The sequence below is a fragment of the Trichosurus vulpecula genome, chromosome 3 (assembly GCF_011100635.1).
Source record: "Trichosurus vulpecula isolate mTriVul1 chromosome 3, mTriVul1.pri, whole genome shotgun sequence".
NCBI classification, from domain to species: Eukaryota; Metazoa; Chordata; class Mammalia; order Diprotodontia; family Phalangeridae; genus Trichosurus; species Trichosurus vulpecula.
This window is the reverse complement of record NC_050575.1, coordinates 423809437-423831069: the sequence shown is the minus strand read 5'-3', so window position 1 is coordinate 423831069 and position 21633 is coordinate 423809437.

Genomic DNA, 21633 nt, shown 5'->3' with positions numbered 1-21633 from the left:
TTAAGACCCAGCACACTTCCCACTATACTACATAGATGCCAGGGAAGGGAGTTAGAGTATTAATACTAAATAATTAATTAATAATAATATTAATTGATTGAGAATAATATATGAAGCTAACAGTGTAATAATGAATCACCCAATGGGTATTAAAGAATCATAAATTATGAGCCAGACAAAGATTTAGTCCCTGGGGTCCAAAGATGTAAATAATGGGCCTTACCCTCATGGAGCTTAAATTTCATTCTATAGGAAAATTGAAATAAAATATATAGCTTGCTAACCTTAAAGCATGCACTACAAAGTTGTTAGCAGTGATCATTCTCCTTCTCCTCCTGTTTTTCTACTTATTTTTTCTCTACTTTCCTACTTCTTTTAAGTAAAAGAAGCCATGGAGAAGCATTTTATATAGCTTCACCAAACTCCTTCTAGACCATAGATTTCCATCCCCTACAGGGCTCATGTACAAGGCTGCCCTTAGGTATATTAGCTAGTTGCCTACACACTGGAAAGGATATATACCCTGTATACCACACAAATGCAGCTCATAGGATTAGAGATTTCTCTTCTCCTTCAGGCTGCTATGGGTCAGAAATTACACCATTAGAAACTTGTAATGGAGATGTCCTGGGGGTCAGAAGCAGATACACTCAGCAGTAGCAGTAGTTAATCAGCCCAGCATGTGATACAGCTAGTGCCTTACCCACCAATCAGCTCCATTTAAGAAAGCTGGATAGACCCAGAGAAATAAGGAAAGAGGAATAAGGTAAGCTGAAGACACTCAAAAATGACTCTCCAGAATCATGTTAGCATTACAGGGAGATAAATATATAGATGATACATAAGTAAAAAAGACATGTGATAGAAATATAGATAGGCATGTAGACATACATATACATATCTAGATGTTGGTTTAATGGCATAGATACCTGGATATGTTTATGATGATATATACGTATACATATGTATATGATGATATAAAGAAAATCTCTCTCTCTCTCTCTCTCTCTCTCTCTCTCTTTTTAATTCACCTTTATTTCTGAATATATCCTTCCCCAACCAGGGAGCCGTGCCTCATAACATTTTTTTAAGAGTGAAAAGCAATTCATTAAAAAAATCTAACTCAAGCATGGCTGAAATTAGGTGTAATATTCTATACCCATAATCTTTCATTTCTGCCAAGGACAAGCGAAGGTAAATTTTTTCAACTCTTCTCTGGGACCAAAGTATGTCATTATATTTCATGGTTTTTGTTCTTTCTATTTGCCTTGTTATAGTCATTGTGTATACTGTTTCTCTGCTTCTACTTCTTTCACTTTATAACATTTCCTGCTTGGCATCCTAAGCTGTTCAGCATGCATTCATCATATCCATCTTTTTGTTCAGTGCAATCACATCCCATTACATTCCTGTGCCATATATTTTTCCTTTCAACCATTTTCCAGGCAACAAGCATCTACTTGACTTCCAGATCCTTAAGGATACAGGTGAAACAATTAATAAAGATACTTACTTTCAGCCTCCTATAACTTCCTTATATCCCTGTCTGGGACACCCTTAGGACCTGTAGGGGTCAATACAGTCTTTTGGGTGATTAAAGGCACTGCCCAAAAATCACATTTCTTTTTAATCTCAAATTCAGCTGATATTTTCTACCAGCTGCTGTGTGGACTCATCTTACAAATTACAACTTGCCAATTAATAACAATTCTTGCTCAATAGCTTGGCAATGGTTTGCATGCCAGGACCTTGCTCTTTTCACATAATCACAAAACTTGAATGTCAAAAGAAAACTCTGTGGCAATTAGACCTACCTCATCCTACAAGCTACCCAAACATAACACGCCTAACAAATAGCCATCAAGACTTTTCCTGAGACCTTCTTGAGCCTTCATAGCCTTCTACATGGCTGAGATTAAATAGATTTGTGAATACCACCACTATGATCAGTATATTAGTCTTCATATCCAGAATTCTGCCACCTCTTTCAATATTCCTTATATTTAACTAATTGAGATGTTTTCTGTTTATACTCATTCTGTGTGTGTTTGTGTGTGTATACATATATATGTATACAGACATATACATATGTGTGTATACACACACACACACACACACACACACACACACATTTGCCTCAGAGTCATATGGTATGTTTCTGGGGATAGATTTGAACTCATGTTTTCTTGAATTCAGGCCCAGCAATTCTATTCACTGTTCCATCTAACTATCCTGGAATCTGGAGTAGGAGCAGTCTCAAGTATCTTTCAATTCTAGGACACTGTGAAACTCTGATATAAATTATACTTTTTCTTGGTCAGGAAAAGAGTAGCAGGAGCAACCATGGAGTCTAGAGGTTAGGACATCCATAACAAATGCAAATAAATTGTGGGCTAAAGGAGAAGGAACAGTAATCCTACTACTAAGAAAAAAAAAACAGACAAACAAACAAAAACAAATGTTTCCAGGCTTGATGATGTAGTAAAAAGAGTCATGTATGTGAAATCAGAGAATACACATTAGAATCATTCTGGACCTTTCTTATTGCTTGTGGTACCCAGGACAAGTGATATAACTTCTCTGAACCTCAGTTTCCTAATTTGCATAATGGAAAGGTTGAACTAGATGCTGTCTTAAGTTCCTTTCACTTTAATTCTATGATTCTATGATCATTACCATATATGGTGATGAAATGAGATGACTTATGTTAGGTGTTTTACAAACCATATAGTACGTATAAGTGCTATTTCTTATTACTAGTTTAAGAACTCTTAATATATGCATATCCCTTTTACAAAAAGTTGTTAATAAGGACAAAATAACATCACAAATATGGAGTAGCACAAAGAGTATATGTGCCCTTTACTGGTTCAAATATAATTAAATACATAAAATAAATATCTACTAAAAAGAATACACTAAGAATCAACTGGAGACTAAAAAACTTGTCTGAATATTTGGTGGGTCAAAGAATAAAACACACAAATCAGATAATTTAATTAAAGATAATGAAAAAAAATGAGACATCATGCCAGTTTTTGGATGCAAGAAAAGTAATCTTTAGAAAAAAATTTTGTACCTCTAAATACTTTTATTAGTAAAAAAAAAGATAAAAAATAAAACAGGTCAATGAATTGGGAACATAATTAAAAATATAAGAATGTCAAGAAATTGAAATTTAAATCCTGAAAAACAAAGAAATGAACAGACCAGGGAGTAAAACATTGAACTACTAAACAAAATTAGGAAATTTTTTTTGGGGGGATAAGATTGCATTGGGGGCAGTGAAAGAGATAGACCATTAGCTAATTTGATTAAAATAATAAAAGGTGAAAGCTAAGCTATTAGTATCAAAAACAGATAAAAATTAGAATTCACAATAAATGAAGAAAATATAGGATATTAGTATAAACTCTTTCCACCAATTACATGTCAATAAAGCTGATAAATGAAGTAAACTAATATTTACAAAAATAGAAAATACCTGAATTAATAGAAAAGAGGAAAATTAACTCAAATTCAGAGGAAGAAAGTGGGAAAAATCATAAAAAGGGGAAATTTTGCAGGACTAGATAGTTTCACAGATGAATTCTAGAGAATGTCCAAAGAAATCTTGATTTCAATATTACATAAATCATTTGCAAAAGTATTTTTAAAAGAGATTAAAATATTTTTTTCTATGACACAGGTATAGACTTCATACATAAACCAGCAACAAACAAAATAGAAAATAAAATTATAGGTCTATATCCAGAATGACAAAAAAAATTTAAAATGTTATTAGTAAATGGAAAAAAATTATTATTATGCCAGCTTGGATTCATGTTAGGAATAAAGGATGGGTTTAATAACAGGAAAACTATGAACTTAATTTAGTACATTAACAACAAAAACAACAAGAATCACATGGTTTTATCAATAGATGCCCCTTTTCCCAAAAGTCTTTGAGATTATATGACACATATTTCTGTTATAAAAACCATACTAGAGTACATTGATGTTGTTTTCATGATATATCATAAATTTTTAAAACCAAGAATTACCTTTGTATATAATGGAAATAATGTTGAATCCCTTGCAGTAAAATCAGGGATCAAAGAAGGATGTCCATTTTCACCATTTTTATTTGACAGAGTACTAGAAATGTTAGCTACAGCAATACACTAATAAAAATAATAATGGTAATGTTAACAATCATAATAATAACAATTAACAACTATAAGAACAAATGAATTATTCAGATCCAGCAGATTAAGGTTCCATGTAAATGACATATAGCACATTCAGGTACAGCATGGGCTTATTAGTGGGTAGGGACTCCAAAACTCTTTCTGAGCAATCAAATCCACACTAACCCCATTTTATATACAAATGAAGTGTCGCAACCAAGACGGAGCGGGATTTTTAAACAGGTGTATTCTCTGACAACCAAAGCCATTTTGCTGACATTCCTCCTCAGTACTTAATAGTCAGTCAACTAGTATTTATGAAACACCTGTGCCAGACACTGCACTAAGCGCTGGAAATGCAAAGAAAGGCAAAAGACCATCCCTGCTCTGAAGGAGCTCACAGTCTAATAGGGGAGACAGCTTGCGAGCAGCTATGAACAAACATGACCTTTATAGGATAAATTGGAGATATTCAAGAAAAGGAAGGCATTAGCATTTAAAATAAATGTTTACTTTATTTTGAACTTAAGAAATAAAAGAAGCATTACCATAAAATAGTAGAATAGGGAAAAAAAGTTGATTGTACATGAAAGTGAAAATCTATTATGTACAACCTGCTATTCCTTTTAAATATATAATAAAGTAATCATGTAACTTTTTTCTTCCCCCCCAATGGCTACCATTAGTTACAAACACACACACACACACAAACACACACACACACATACCTTTGAGTCACCACAAAACTTTTCCATTAGGTCATGAATCACCTTGTGAATTTATAAAAATAACACAGTGCCATCCTCAAACAGGAGTATGTGGAAGATCTTGCCATTCACAGGGAAAAAATTCCTCTTCAACCTGTATCCAGCAGTCTCTTTCATCTCAATCCAAAAGAGATTTAGTGATCCTACATTTGATGATTTATGCCTTAATTGAGGTATGATACCAAGCGTCATTGGACAGGGTTAGTTCATTTGTTACAACAATAGGGAATCTTGAATTATCTTGATGTATGGATGGGAGACACCATGCCTCAAAATAACATGAAACAGCATTTTATTCCACTAAGTTGAATAAACACATATATACATAAACATATATGTTTATATGTGTATGTAATATATATACATGTATATGTGAAAATGTTACTATATGCTAAACATCTCTAACTTTACTATGAAATTATAAAAATGTGATCTCTTGTTGAGTATCATTTGGGGAAAATATTACTTGTTCCCTACTAACACCTTAATTGAATATGCCTTCAAATGACTGTATAGGTGATTCACATTTTGTATAAATGGAAGAGTATGTATTTAGATAAGTAGTTTTTACTTGTTGATACACACATATGCCCATTGGGTGCATGTGTATACACACACACACACATACACACACACACACATACACATATATATACATATATACACACACATATATACATATATACATGTGTATATGTGTGTATACATATATATACATAAATACATGTATATATATACATACACACACACACACACATATATATACACAGAATTGCATTTCTACACATTTGTGTTTCTTTGTGGGGGTATAAAGTGCATATCTTTGATAAATCTTCCCCTCATTCAGATCATTTTTAAATTGGTTCCTTTATGCTCTCATATTTGCATCAGTTTCAGCATGAAGCTCCAGTACAAATGCTTATTCCAATCTGGTGGATTATCCAAACTTTATTCTTTTCATGCTTTTTATTCAATCTTTATAGGCAACACAAAAGTTGGGATATTAATGTATAAATCTTGTGGCTCAAAAACTATCCTTTCTCAAAAAACAGTTTTTTAATAATGATTTCCCCAATATTTTCCATTTTCTATTTATTGTCCTGTTTTCCCTTTCATTCTTGACTGCCTGCTTATGACACATCATTGATCATTTCCTACCATCTGTCCACTTCTTAGTCTCCTTTGTTACCTAATTATCCTTACCATAGTCACTAACTGTGGCTAGACCTACAGTTTCTATCCAAGACCTTGTCTTTTTCTTCTAAAGGCTCCAGCTTGGTAAATTCATGAGGTCCCTTGGGTTTATTTACCATCATTATATTGTTAACACCAAATACATGTTCTTGTTTCTTCCAAATTCATCTTTAATGAATCAATATATTTGCTCTGCAGAGCTATCTTAAGGATCATTCTCAGATGCTTAATAAGTCTTTTCATTTCTGTTAAAAAATGATGGGATTTTTGCAACATTTTTTTGATGGTCATCATGCCTAATATCTACTCACTGCCAAAAAGAAAACATTTATGAAGAAGAGGACCTAGATGGTAGAACAGAAGAGGAATTACAGCAATCTTTCTCTCTCCCCCCAAAAAATGCCCTCCTTCAAATACCTAAAAAAAATACTAGTCCCAATCCCTATGGGGAAATAAAAAAAAATCACAGTGGTTTTCATTTTCCCCAGTTCTGGTTGGTATAGGGAGACAGACTGCAAATAGGACTGCAGATACCTGGGAGGGGTTCTAGCAGAAGTAGCCATACTCAAAGCACTCTAGCAAAGGGAGAGGCTGTTCACTGGGACAAGAATTTCCAGACATCTAGGGGTCACTATAATGAAAATAGTTGCTAACTAGCAACTTTATCTCCTGTTAGTAAATTTAAATTACATATCCTGGGGGCAGGGGGAAGTGTGGATGGGACCTGAATCTAAGGGCCACATTCTTGAAAAAGGAGAAGTTATGTACTGGATGGTGTATTGAGAGAAAAGCAAATTCAGGAAAATCTAGGAGCAGAGCAGAATCTTACCTCCAAGTTCTCATACAATCTGAAACCTGGAGAGGATTAGTTAGGGCAGGAATCTCAAATCAAAGGGGAGTCTAAAATTCTGTCAATCTAAATCAGTGGTGCTTCTAATCTTGTTGATAGCAGCTGAGTCCTTCAGCAGTCTTCTGTTTTTCAGACTCCAGTACAGTTCAGGAACTTGCACAACTCAGACAACAGGGTAGCAATCATACTTTGCCTTAAATTACACTATTTTATGGGAAATAGAAATGCTCCATAACAGTGAAAGGTCCCAGCCTGAGCTGTCCATCAGATCCTGGAATAATGCAACATTAAATTCCTATTTAAGGAGCAAAAGGACCAGAACTTCCCTCAAGAAGTGCCCACAACCTAATCCTAACATGAAGTCAGGGTCAGGAAGTAGCCTGGAAAAATGAATAAAGGAAAAGAAGCCCATCCTAAAATCTATGATGCTGATAGGGACAGACAAGTTACAAACAGAAGAAGAGAATGACTCCAAAACATTTACAAGCAAAGTTTCAAAGGACAAAAAAACAAACACAGATGGGGCACAAATCTAACTAAAATTCCTGGAAGAGGTAAAGCATAGTTTTTTTGTTTCTTTGAGTTTTTTTTTCGTATACATAAAATTTGACCTCTAGAGGAAAACACTGGAAAAAGAATAAGAGGTAGAAATGAAAGAATTAGAAATGGAGTTAATAGCTTAAGAGGTAGAAAACCTATTCCAAGAAACAAACACTGAAAATTAGATTAAACAAAAAAAATGCCAATGACTCTGTGGGATAATATGAAAACAAAGTCAAAAGACTGAGAAATAGGAAAAAAAAACATATAGTAAAAATGATTGAACTGGAAGATAGAACAAAGAGAAAAATAATCATTATACTATCTGAACTTCATTAAAAAAAACAGATTAAGAAATAAACAGAACAAGAGCCTAGACATCTGATCTCAAAAGGTTCTATAAGAAAAACATCCAGATGTCTTAAAACCAGAGAATAAAGAAGAAATATCAAGAATCAATAAGCAATTTCCTGAAGGAAACCACCAATGAAAATTCCCAGGATCATTATAACCAAAATCTAGTTACCAGATAATAACACACAAACAAAAAATACTACAAGAAGTAAAAAAGAAAATCAAGGGCTGAAGATCCACAGTAATCATCACCATATGTTTGAGCAGCCACTACTATAAAGGAACAGAGAGGTGGGGACATACTGTTCCAGAAGGCAAAGCTTTGGCTTACAGTGAAGAATCACTTACTCAGAAAAAACAGCAACAACAACAAAACATGAGAATAATACTACAAGGAGGAAATAGCGGTCTTTCAATTATTCTTTGGTGGGGAGAGGGGCATAGCTATGTAGAAACTTTGAATTTTAAATGCAAGATTTAAGAGGAATACGCAAATACATACACAACATTAAATAGAAATAGACAAGAAGGAACTAAATAAGGATAAATCACTTCCATTATTAAAAGGTGAGATGATACATGGTGCCACTCTGAAACTTGTGATTATCCGAGGTCATATAAGTAGTCAGTTAAAAAAGGGATGAGTCTTTGCTATTTGCTGATGATCTTGAGAGAACAATGTAAAGTGGCGGGGGGGGAAGGAATAAGTTGCAGAGAAATAAGAAGAGAGGAAAGTTGGGGGAAATTATCTCACATAAATCAGTGTGAAAGTAGACATCTCTACAATGAAAAAAATAGAGAAGCTAAAACCTGAGTCTCATGTTCATCTGAACTGGCCAAAGGAAGGAAAAATAAATAAACATTAAGGTATAGAAATATATTTCTGAGTATAACTCAACAGGAAAATAGGAGGAAAAATCCTATTGTGTTGGGGGGGCAATGATTTCAAAGAAATCTGGGAAGAATGACTATTATGAACTGATACAGAGTGAAATGAACAAATTGTACAATGGCAACGATATGGTAAAGGTGAATAACTTTGAAAAATATAGGACCTCTTATAAGTGTAATGACCATACTACCTCTTAATGGAGAGATGAAGGACTTATAGTGCAGAATTAAACATGTATTTTTGTATACATCTGATGATGGAATTTGTTTTGCTTATACATACATGTTTGTAACAAGATATTTTTTAAGTTCTCAATTGGGGGTTTTGAAAGGGATTGGAGTGGGAGAAAGAGAGAGAAGATTTTTTGTTGAATTTATATATATGTGTGTTTTAATAAAGATTTGTGATCTGGAGTTCATGTAAAAACTATAGATCTTTATCTTCTCTTGTTTATTTCTCTAGAAATAGAATTTCCCCATCCTCATCTTTTCACAACTTTACATTAAATTCATAAAATTCTACAGTGCATGTCAATTTGATGTGCAGAGTTTTGTCAGATTCTTCACAGAATTTCTCTACTGTTTCTTCTTCATCAAATGATGTTGCTACATTAGCTGCAATTATTTTCACGGCAATCCATTTTATAAATATTTATCTCTAGTACTGTAATATGTGATGATCAAATGTGTCATAAAATAATATTTCCTTTCATTTGGCGGAATGCAGGTTGCATGGTCAATTACTTTTTGTGTATTTCCAACTTTTGAGATGCCCTTCCTTTTAGATCTGACTTCTTCCTTTTGGTTTCATTCTGGCAAGACTGATATGTTTTAGCTCCTCACATATGTATGCTCACTGGTAAGTGCTAACAATTAGTGGGCAGAAGGTATGAGGTGAGTTTTGAAGACAGCTAGATCTGAAGTAGGGGACGCTGAGGTCAGAAACATATGTTTTAAAAATTGAACTGGCTTGTATATAGTTAGGAGAGAATAGAACAGGGAAACTTGTGAAAATAGAACTGTGAAAAGAGCAATCATGTCGTAGTTAAGTTACCTGAGTTAGATGATCAGTCCTGATACTTTCTAACTCTGTGACCTTATGTAAGAGAGTCCACTTCACTGAGCCTCATTTATGCCATCTGGAAAAATGGTGATAGGTCTTTGGTGTCTTTGTTATCGCAGCTGCAGCCGCGTGGAGTTAGTAGTCCCTGGCTCTCCTCCTGATTCACCGCTGTTCGCTCCCACCGAGGAATAGGTCAGTCAGGAAGCTGCTCCACTGCCATGGTATTCAAAGACACCAGGAAGACCTTTGTGGAGCCCGGAGTGGCCATCCACTGGATCCGGATGACCCTCACGAGCCACAATGTGAAATCACTCGAGAAGTGTATGCTGACCTAATTAGAGGAGCCAAAGAAAATAGCTTGAAAGTGAAGGTACCTGTTCGAATGCCCGCTGAGACATTTTGAATCACAACTAGAAAAACTCCTCTGGTGAAGGTTCAAAGACTTGGGATCGGTTCCAGGTGAGAAACCACAGACGCCATATTAATTTGCACAGTCCTTCTGAAATTGTTAATCAGCATTGAACGAGGTGTAGAAGTTGAAGTTACAATTGCAGATGCCTAAACAATCGTTTCTTTTAATAAATTGATTGCAACTATTTTTTTAAATGGTGATAGGTCTTTGGCATTCAAGTGTGCCACTGACATTAATGACTACCCAGAAAAAATGGTGACAATTATATTTACAGTGGATTTAACTAGAATATTTAAGTTAGAAAGAAGGGTAACAACCATCATCCATGGATTTAAGACTGAATACACCCATTTGATCTTTGGTCAGAAGTGGCTTAGGTATCCACTAAGCACTTCACCATATGAGCAAAGTGTTCTGAAAACCTTTAGGCTTTTTTGAATACTACAATGGTTCTATTACTTCATCAATATGGCTAGTCCCACCTACGATTCTGATTTCAGTCTCACTAGTCCTTCTAATTCTGGGTGACTTCTCCCATGAATCTTCCACAGAGATTACACTAATGTGTATGCTAAGTGATCTTGCTTTCATATGATGGTGATATGGATATAACAATGGAGCCTATAGGCTTTTTGTCAATTAATCCTCATTCTTAAAATTCCACTCCCTCACTTCCCTTCTTCTATTTTATATGTTATATCTTCTAAGTAGAGCTGTGAAATGCTGCCCATAGCACTCCTGGGTGCCATCTGAAATAGACTGAAATGTAATTGGGAAATATTTAAGAAAATCAATCAAAATACCATAACAGAATGCTAATATATGATTTTATAAATCAATATTTGGTCTGTAGGCATCCTATGTACAGTTTACTTGCACTTGTTTCTATTTGAATTTGAAACTACTGTTCTAAACAATAGCTCTTTTGGGCTACACATGACACCATTCCATTATTCATTCCCCATTGTTCATGACCTACAATAGTCTTGGAGACTGTGACAGAAATTGGCAGGAAAAGAGTTATCCAGAATGGATGTACCTATTCATAGTCCCACCAAGGATATATTAGAGTTTCTATTTTTCCATACCCACTCTAACATTTGTCATTTTTATTTTCCTTTTCTCTTAGACAATATAATGGGTGTGACATGGTATCTCAGAATTGTTTTAATTTGCATTTCTCTAATTATTAATGATTTGGAACATTTTATATGACTATTGACTACTTTTATTTCTTCTTCTGAAAACTGTTCATACCCTTTGGCCTTTATCAATTGGGGAATGTCTTTAGTTTTTATAGATTGGATCATGTCTCCACAAATTTGAGAAATGAGACCTTTGTTTCAGAGACACTTGCTGTATTTCTGTCTCTCTCCTTTTTTCCTTTCCTTCCAATTTTTGTTTCATTGTTTTTGTATATGGAATTTAAAAAAAAAATTAATGTCCTTGAAATGAATAATTTCAGCTTCTGTTATCCTCTCTATCTCTTATTTGGTCATAACCTCTTCCCCTAACTCTATATTTGACAGCCATTTCTTTTCATATTCCCCTAATTTGCTTATGATATTACTTATGGTTTCTAAGCCATACTGCCAGTTTGAGCTCATCTCGGTATACAGTCTGAGATGATCATGGATGCCTGATCTCTGTCATACTATTTTCCAATTTTCTTGGTACTTTCTGTCAAATAGTGATTTCTTGCCTAAAGAGCTGTAATGTTTAGCTTATCAAATACTAAGTTACTGTGTTTATTTACTTTTATGTATTGTTTACCAAACATATTCTATTGATTAATCACTCCATTTCTTATCTAATAACAGATTTTTTTAAAAATAATTGTTACTTTGTAGTAAAGTTTGAGATCTGGTAAAGCTAACTCCCCAAATGTCTCATTTTTTAAATTAATTCCCTTGATATTCTTTATCAATATGAATTGGTTTTTTTTTCTAACTAAAATAATTCTTCAATCATTTGATTAACATGTTATTGAAAAAGGAAATTAATTTAGATAGTATCATTTTATTACATTTTTGCACTACCCATTATCAATTAGCATTTCTCTACTTGCTTGATTTGTATTCATGTTTGAATAGTGTTTATAATTATGTTTATTTCCTCTATGATAGATTTGTCCTATGGTTCCAACATATATGGGCAGTATAGTTTTATAATTTCTTGGAATGTTGTGTCTAAGTTTTTTTTTTGTAGATTTCAGGCAGTCCAATAATTCTTAAATTATTATTCTTGATCTATTTTCTAGGTCAGCTGTTTTCCTATGAAATGTTTCACATTTTCTTGTATTCTTTCAGTCTTTTGGCTTTGTTTCACTATTTCTTTACACCACATAGAATCATTAGCTTCCACATAATCAAATGTAAATTTTAAGAGCCTATTTTCTTCAGTGACCTTTCATATTCCTCTTATTGCTTGGGCAATTCTGATTTTTAAGGAGTCATTTTGAAATAATTTTGTACCTCTTTTACCCATATATTAATACCATTTAAATAATTTTCTTGCCTGAACCTCATTTCTTTTCCCAATTTTTCCTTTATAGCTTTTATTTGATTTTTAAAACCATTTTGGCTCTTTTTAAAAATCTCTTTCCTTAGCTCTTCCAGGAATTCTTGTTGGGCTTATAAGCAATTTTCATTTTTCTTTAATATTTTGCATGTAGATTTTTCTAAATATTGTCTTCTCAGTTCATGTCTTGAGTTTCCCTGTCATGACAGAATTTTCTTATGGTCAGGTTCTTTTTTATTGTTGTTTGCTCATTTTTCCCCAGCCTGTTTCACAACTTTGCAGTTTATATTAATGTTTAGCTCTCTTCACTTCTGGGGGAGGGGAGTGAGATGGTTGGCCTGAGATTCTGTCTATTATGTCCTTTTGCCTTCACACATTGATCTCAGGGCCCATAGGTTTTTGGCACACCCAGAATGGCTTGCTAGCACAGGTTCTTTGATCTGTTTTTAAAGGAAAGATAGATTTTAAAGGGGTTAACAATCTTCTTTTAATTACATTCACTAGTTCAGGAGAAAGGTCAGCACCCTGAATGTGGGGAAAATACAAGTAGAGAAAATATAAGCAGAGTAGTTAGTACAAAGATCAACAGACAGGGCTTCAACTGTCTGAACAAAGTAATACAACCACTTACATATACTGGAGGATCAAGGGAGCATTTACATCTGAGTAGTGGGGGAGACGGCTTGTAATAAATGGCTACTCAGAGTCCTGTATATATATATATATATATATATATACGTGTGTGTGTGTGTGTGTGTGTGTGTATACACATTATTTACTAAAAAGCTCAGAGTCAGAAGGCATCACAAGCCTTGTGACTCAGTGCCTAATTAGCTTAGGACCAAAAGGGGCGAAAGCTTTCCTACAAGCAAGCTTCCCCTAATCAAGCTTCTCTTTAGGCAAGTTCCTCTATGTGCTCTATGTGACTCAGGATGTATCACAGCTGTGATTGAACATATGTGGTACCATAGGCCTATTAAGGAATGCGGAAGACGTTCCTATTCCACTAACATCACATACCTCCAAATTGTTATAATATGGGGAGAAATCTGGCCACTGTCCTTCTGGTCTACTCTCTGCTCTTTATCTAGGTAGGACCATTGTTTCCTCATGACTTTGAAAAGTTGTCTTTACCCTGGGACTATGACCCGCAGCTGTGTGTTAGGCAACACAGCTTCCAAGTAGCATCTTCTTCTGTGTCAGGTGCTTGAAAATGGGTCCTTTGGGATTTTTTTTTCTGGCCAGGTTTCCTAAACACACCTAAGCACTGGTACTGTTTCATTTACCACTGCTGATCCCAGATGCTGGTGCCTGTTGCTGCCACCACCATCTGGTACCACTTTCACCCTGCTCTTGAGCAGCCACATTTCAATGTCTGCAAATATCCCTGTCTTGCTAAATTGCTCTGGGCTTGAAAAAAATACTCTGATTTTTTTTTTTCACTTCCCCATTCAGAATGCTATTCAGTGTGTGTGTGTATGTTTGCGTTTATTTTATAGGAGAGGTTTTGGGGGAGATTTGGCAGTTGTGACCTTTTTTTATCCTACCATCTTGACTTTTCTCTCTGTATATTCCCTTTTATCAGTCCCTCTCCCCAAATCAATCAGCCAAGCTCTGTGGAACTAATTTATACCCACTAAATTAAAAAGAGTTTGATTGAGAAACTAGGAGGCCAATTTACAAATTTACCCTGTGAATGTAACTGCCAAGCAGATGGGGATATTTGTGTTGGCAAGGAAATGTTTTCTCTTCCATGTGGGAAAGTCTACTTTGGAAACTAAACTTGTTTGAGAAACTTAATGAATATTTGTAACAAACTATGATGGTCCATTGCCCCATCTTTACTATAAGAACATGCCTCCAATACATGGCTTACTTCCTATTATAACACATCTTGTTTCAGCCCTCACATGGGCCATTCAAATAGGTTTTTTTGACTGGCTTCCCTGCCTCCAATTTTCTCCTCTCTAGAAAACTTTATACACTGTTGCTTCCACAATTTCTTCTACTCTATAGTCTTCTGTTGTTCCCCATTGTTTATTGCATAAAACAATAGCTTTTTCATCCCAGCATTAAAAGCCTTCCATCATGTGTCTTCCTCATCTTCTAAGGATTTCTGTAATCAGAGATACTGCCCAATCCACAGAGAGGTGCTTCTTTATTCCCAGCCTTTCTTATCTCATCTTAAGCCCCATCTTGTACTCTATTCTCCAGGAAACCTGACTTATTTAATTATCTCAAATGATCTCTGTGTGGTTCTACCACTCAATCTGTACCCAATCTTCAAATAATGGGCTCATGCCTTATCCATGTAATAAAATATGAAATATAAATTCTTTGCCACATTTCCCACTAGTTCCGTTAAAATTCTCATAAAAGGCAATGTAGTATTGTAGAGCTTGAGACTTGGAGTCAACAGCATCATGAGTCTAAATTGTATCATGTGTACCTGCTGGGCATGTCTGGGGGCAAATCACTTAATCTGTCTCAGCCTCTGTAATTAATTTGTGAAGTGAAGATATCCTCCATTGGATCAAACAAGTTATTAGAAGTGCTGAAATGGCAGTGATGTTTACTAAGGCTTCTTGGTTTTTTGTTTTTTATAATGTCATCACTTCTGAATGTAGTTGTTATGCACCCTACACAAAAGGCCAAAAAAGGGAAAGAGGCCACCTTATAACAAAGAAAACCAATTATACAAAACCATCTGACACTGTCACTGCGTTTGACACTGTATGCAACATCTTCCAGCTGTTATTATTTTATTGAAAAGATCATAAGATGATAGTTGTGGAGTTGTAAGAGAACTCAAAGGCAATATTTTCCAGCTCCCTCACTTTAAAGGTCAGGAAAATTAGACCAAGAAACCTTAAGTGAGTAACTCAAAGTTGTATAAGTGGTGAAGATTTGAAGCTGTATTTGAACACTGATTTTTTGACTCCAGAGTTGTGACATGCCCTCTGTACTGACAGAAATGTTTCCTCTTTGTCTCTGTGGGGCCAAGATGGGGCATCATATTTGTTCAGTCTCCAGCTTCATTTTAGGGTCCTTGTCATTTATATTATTGTGCTCTTTGTGTTTTGCTGTCTACATTTAGCTTTTTAACAGTTCATACTTCCTAAGATTTTTAGAAATTCTGTATGTGTTTAACTTCTCATGGTACAATGAGATTCCTCTGTTTTCTCTGCCGTAATCTATTTAGCCATTCTCTATTTAATGGGCACCAGGCTTTATTTCTAAGAATGTGAAATGCTTTCCAAGCCTTAAATTGTTGTGTAAATATAAGTCATTATTGTCATTCACTTCCATCAAGATGACCCGTTTAGTTGATATCCCTTCCATGTTTCACTCTCAGCTGCCCAAATGTGAAAATTATTTCTGTCTCCTCAAATATGTCATGATAAGTTATGTGAACCCATTACTTTTCACTTGTCATATTTTTCCTTTTAACAAAATTGTCTCTGTTCCATAATCCTTTTTGGGGATGCATATAACAAGCTCAGGGCCTTATGTTATCATTTTGTCCCTAGCACTCAGTAGGAAGCTTTACATAGAGTTTGTACTTACTATATATTTGTTCAGTGAATGAAAAAAATGAATGTAATAAGTCAATTAACTTTTATTAAATGTCTAATATATACCAGGAACTGTGATAATTACCAGGGATACAAAGAAGAGTAAAAGACAGTTCACGCTTTCAAGGAATTCTCAGTCTAATGAAAGAGATAACATACAAATAAGGATGTAGAAATACTCCATAGATAGGATAAAGGCAAGTAATCATCAGAAGATACTAGAATTAAGAGGGAGCAATAATGGCTTCCTGGAGAAGTGAGGTTTCATCTAGGACTTGGAAGAAGCAAAGGAGGCCAATGGGAGGAGAAGAGGGGTAGAATTTTTTATTCCAATGACCAGAATAAGGATATGGATTATTTAATGGGAAAAAGGAAAGATGCTAATATTAATATTGTGTGGTTTAAGAGATATGAAAACTTGGAAGTTGGGGTAGGGACAAGTTATGAAAACCTTTGAACACACATCATGTGTTACAATTGTTCCTGGAGGTGAAACGGAATTACTGGGGTTCATTGAGTAGAGCGGTGCAATGATCAGATGCAAAAATTTTAGAAAGATCACTATGACTGATGAATTTAAATTAACTGTAGTGGAGAGAGACTTGTGGGAGGTATACTAACCAGCATTAAATTGCAATAATCTAAGTGTGCAGTGATGAGGGACTGAACTAATATGATGACTGTATCACCTGAGAGAAGGTGGACATATATGATAGAAAACACAAGGGTAAAACCATGGGATTGCATTTGGGGAAAGAGAGAGAGAGTGAGGAGACAAAGAAGATTCCAGTGTTATGAGCCTGGATGATGTGGAGGATGGCATTACCCTTGAAAGCACTAAGAAGCTAGGATTTGATGGAAATCATAATTAGTTAATTCTTAGACATAATGAGTTTAAGATATCTACAGGATATTTATTTTGAGATGCTCAATAGGGAGTTGAAGATACTAGATTGGAGGTCAGCAAAGAGTTTAGCACTGGATACCATCAGCTTAGAGATAATTTAATCTACAAGAGCTGATGAGATCACCAAATGAAATGGTATAGAAGGAGAAAAGAAAGATCTAGGTAAGAGCCATATTGCTCCCCCCCCCAAATTTATGGAGCCATTAGGAATGAAAGTCTCTCAAAGACTACTGAGAAATGGTCAGCTAAGAAAGAGGAGAACCCAGAGAGAATCAGGTCCCAAAAACCTAAAGAGAAGAGAGAATAAAGGAGGAGCGTGTTCGATAGTGTCAAAGGCTGTAGAAAAGCAAGAAAGTTGAGAATTGAGAAGAGGCCATTGTATTTGTAAATATAATTATTGATAGTAACTGGAGAGCTCTGTAGAATACAGACCAAAATCTGTTTGTTATTTCTACAGAGCATTATCTCCTTGTCAGGAGAGATGAAACACTGACCATTTTTTGTCTTAAAGAACATAGAACTAGAAGGGCCCACTGAGTTCATAGCCTTCACTTTTTCAAAGAACCGGAGGCTCAAAAAGGTTATATAATTTACATGCACAATGTCAAGAAGATATGGCAGATTGATTTAAAATTAATTTGAGTGGAGAGCTCCTTTCCTCCCCACCCCCACCTCTGCCCACTGAACGTCATAATAGGTAACAAAAATTAACATTTTATATAACACCATGTGCCACACGTTGTGTTTTTACAGTTATTAATTTAATCCTTTCAACAATCAGGGGAGATAGACACTATTATTAACCTCATTTTACAGAAAAAGAAACAGGCAAATTAAGGTTATGTGATTTGCCAAGGGTCACAAAAATAGAAAGTGTCTGTGGTTAGATTTGAATTCAGGTCTATTCTGACTCCAAGCCCAGTGCTGTATCCATTGTACTACACGTCAGAACTCAGTTATTTCAACATTCTCTAGCAGTTACCCTGAATTTCTGCTATTATAATTCTACCTAGAATCAGGAAGACCTGAGTTCAAATGATGCCTTAGATGTATACTACCTTTGTCATCCTGGGCAAATCGAACAACTACTTTGAAAATGAAGTTTATATCACTTATTAAACAAGTTTATTTTAATTAGCCCATAATATATATGCAAAGCACATTACAAGCCTGAAATTACTATGTAAGCATCTGTAATTATTTTCAATGATAACATAATTTTATAATTTTAAGATCATAACTTATGTATTGATAATTATAATTCAGATTTTATTAGCTATATGACAGTGCTCTACTTGTTTAACTTATACATATCACTTTTCTTGTTCGTGAAATGTGGCTAAAGTTCTTAGTTATGTACCAAAAGGGCAGTTTTAAGAAAAATTCTATAATTCAGATAGAGCTAAAGAAATTAAACATTATAATGATTACAATTGGAAACACTCACTTTAACTCTTTTTATTTTATTCAAGAAGCATATTAGTCTTGTGGCAAATCCTTAACACCTCTCTCTTAAAGTGACCCCCAGATGACAGAATTAGGAGCAATGGGTGGGATTTACAGAGACAAATTTATTATTTATTTGGGGATAAGTTGGGGGGAGTGATTGCTTCCCAATAAAGAGAGATGTCCAAAATCGTTATGAGTTTTCTCTCAATGGTGGGCTTCTAGCAAGGATTAGATGTCCATTTTGGGGGTATTTTATAATTGTTTTTTTTTTTCATATAGGAGTTGGTCTTTATGATCCCTTCTAACCTTTCCAATGCTTAAATTATTTGTTTCTTTGAAGCACTTTTGCAGGTGGATGAATTAATTTTTTTCTGTGCTCATTTTTATTCTTTTCAAATTAAGTAGGTTATGGTATTCTTTTCAATGATTTTTTTAGAACAAACTGTGTGCAGAACTACAGGAGGCCCAAAATTTAGATTAGCTATTAGGAAATTAAAGGAAAATGAGTTAAAAAAGAACTTCACAAAAGAAAAGTACTGTGGAGAAAAAAGCTTGTAAAGGAAAAATTACTGATATGTGTATAGTGAACATTCTCTCTGGATGATGGCAGCAGTGGTGGGAGGGGAGGAATCAAACTGGAGACTAAAGTATGGAGTGACTATGTTACTCACAACTATGTAGGGCACAGTTGTCTTGGCTGAATTTCTCTGTCGAGTTTGAGGGGGATTGGTAGTCAAAAGAGACATGGCCTCATCCAAGTCAAAGGAAGAAACCCTGACTCAGAAACATAAGGTGTGTCTTTCCTGGGTCATACAGGTAACAAATAGAAAAGCCAAGCTTTAAACTCATTTTATATGATTTTTAGCCTCTTTCCATTTACCTGGATGACTAAGGTGACATTACCTTTATTTATTTATTGGTTTGTTTTGCCTACTCTCACTCTTGAACTGACATTGAGCTTATAGTTCACTTTTCTGATCTAACAAGTCCTCCTCTATCTTACATGTATGGAGTAGGTTTTTAAAAATCCTAATGGAAAACTTATACTTAGGTGATTTTATCTAAGTTATTGATAAAAATATGAAATCAAATAAAAACAATTATTTCTCCCAGAGACTGGTCACTAGAGAAATCCTTCCCAGTTGACTTGGAATCAATCCTTACTATACTTTTGTCTTCTATCTCTTTATGCCCTCTCAAAGACAACATCAGGTGTAATGGGCTCAAATGCAGATAACTCTCCGTGCCATATATCCAGTTCATCTCTATTCTTTCCTGTGGTTCCATATTGCTCACTGCATGCTAGATATCTCCAATTAAATGTCATATATACATGACAAAATTGACATGTCTAAAATGGAACTAATTATCTATCTTCCCAAACCCTTGCTTTCTCTAAGTCTCTGTTGGTTTATGTTACCTCGTGCTATGAGTTAATTAGATTCATAAACATAGAGTCAAGGTTGCTATTTTTTTTCTTTCTTTGTGCATTATTTCAAATGCTTTACAAAATGTTGTCTATCCTAACTCAATGATACCACTGCTAACCAACTCCACTGGAATCACTCTGCCACTTCAATAGAGTAAGCCCTTAAGACTTCCCCCATAAAACTGCTATAGACTCCTAATTGCTCTCCTTGCATATGCCTTTTCCTCTCTCTGATCCATCATCCATCAAATGGTCAAAATAATCTTCCTATAGCTGCTCTTTTTGTGGTAGCAAAGAATTGGAAACCAAGGGAATGCCCATCCATTGGGGAATGGCTGAACAAGTTGTGGTATATGAATGTAATGGAATACTATTGTGCTATAAGAAATGGGGAAGATATGGACTTCATAATAACCTGGAAAAACCTATGTGATATAAAGCTGAGTGAGCAGAGCAGAACCAGGGGAACATTACACACAGCCACAGATACATTGATTCTGTGATGACTAACCTTGATACATTTGGCTTTTCACAGAAATACAATGTTTAAAGTCAACTCCGAAAGACTCATAATGGAGAGAGCTGTCCACGTCCTGAGAAAGAATTAAGGAGTCTGAATGCAGATTGAGGCAAAATATTTGCTCTCCTTTTCTTTTTATTTTTTTCTCTCTTTTTTAAATTTTGTTTCTTCTTTCTCATGATTCATTCCATTGGTCATAATTCTTCTTTACAACTTGACTATTGTGTAAATAAGTTTAATGTGAAGTTATATGTAAAAGATATATCATATTCCATGCCGTCTTGGGGAGGGAAGGGAGGCAGGGCGGAAGAAAGTCCCGAAATCAAAATCATGTGGAACTGAGTGTTGTAAACTAAGAATCAAAATTCTTAATTAAAAACAAAAAAGAGAAGACTCTGGTCTGACACTTATGTCCAAGGTCCTGAGAGAATGCTTTTTTTCTTTTGTTCATTTTATCTGTTTAATTTATTTATTTTTCTTCCTATTTCTCCTCATCATTCCTTTCTTCTTTCTTTTTCTTTCTTTCTCTTTCCTTCCTTTCTTTTTGCCTTCTTTTATGTCTTCTTTACTCTTTTTTTGTTTCCTTCTATCTTCCCTTCCTTCCTTCGTTCTGTCTCGGTGTCTCTCTCTCTCTCTCTCTCTCTCTCTCTCTCTCTCTCTCTCCACTTCTTTCTTGGAGATAAGCTTTGACTTCTTTCCCAACTCATGAGAATAATCATGTCAATTTTGGAGGGTTAGAGGATTTGGACATTTCATTGAAGTCCAAAACACTCTACTTATTACCGAAGGTATTGGGAATGGTATTTGCACTGAGAACAAGAAAAAATTAATTCAATGATAAAAGGTACCGTCTAGACTACTAGAAGAACAAAGGAAAAGCTATGCCATGCCTCAGAGGGATTGCATGAGTATCTCAGGAAACAGAGCAAAATACTACCAGAGACCAACAATTATGTGAGTTATCCTTTGTCACATACACTGAATAAGTGTGAG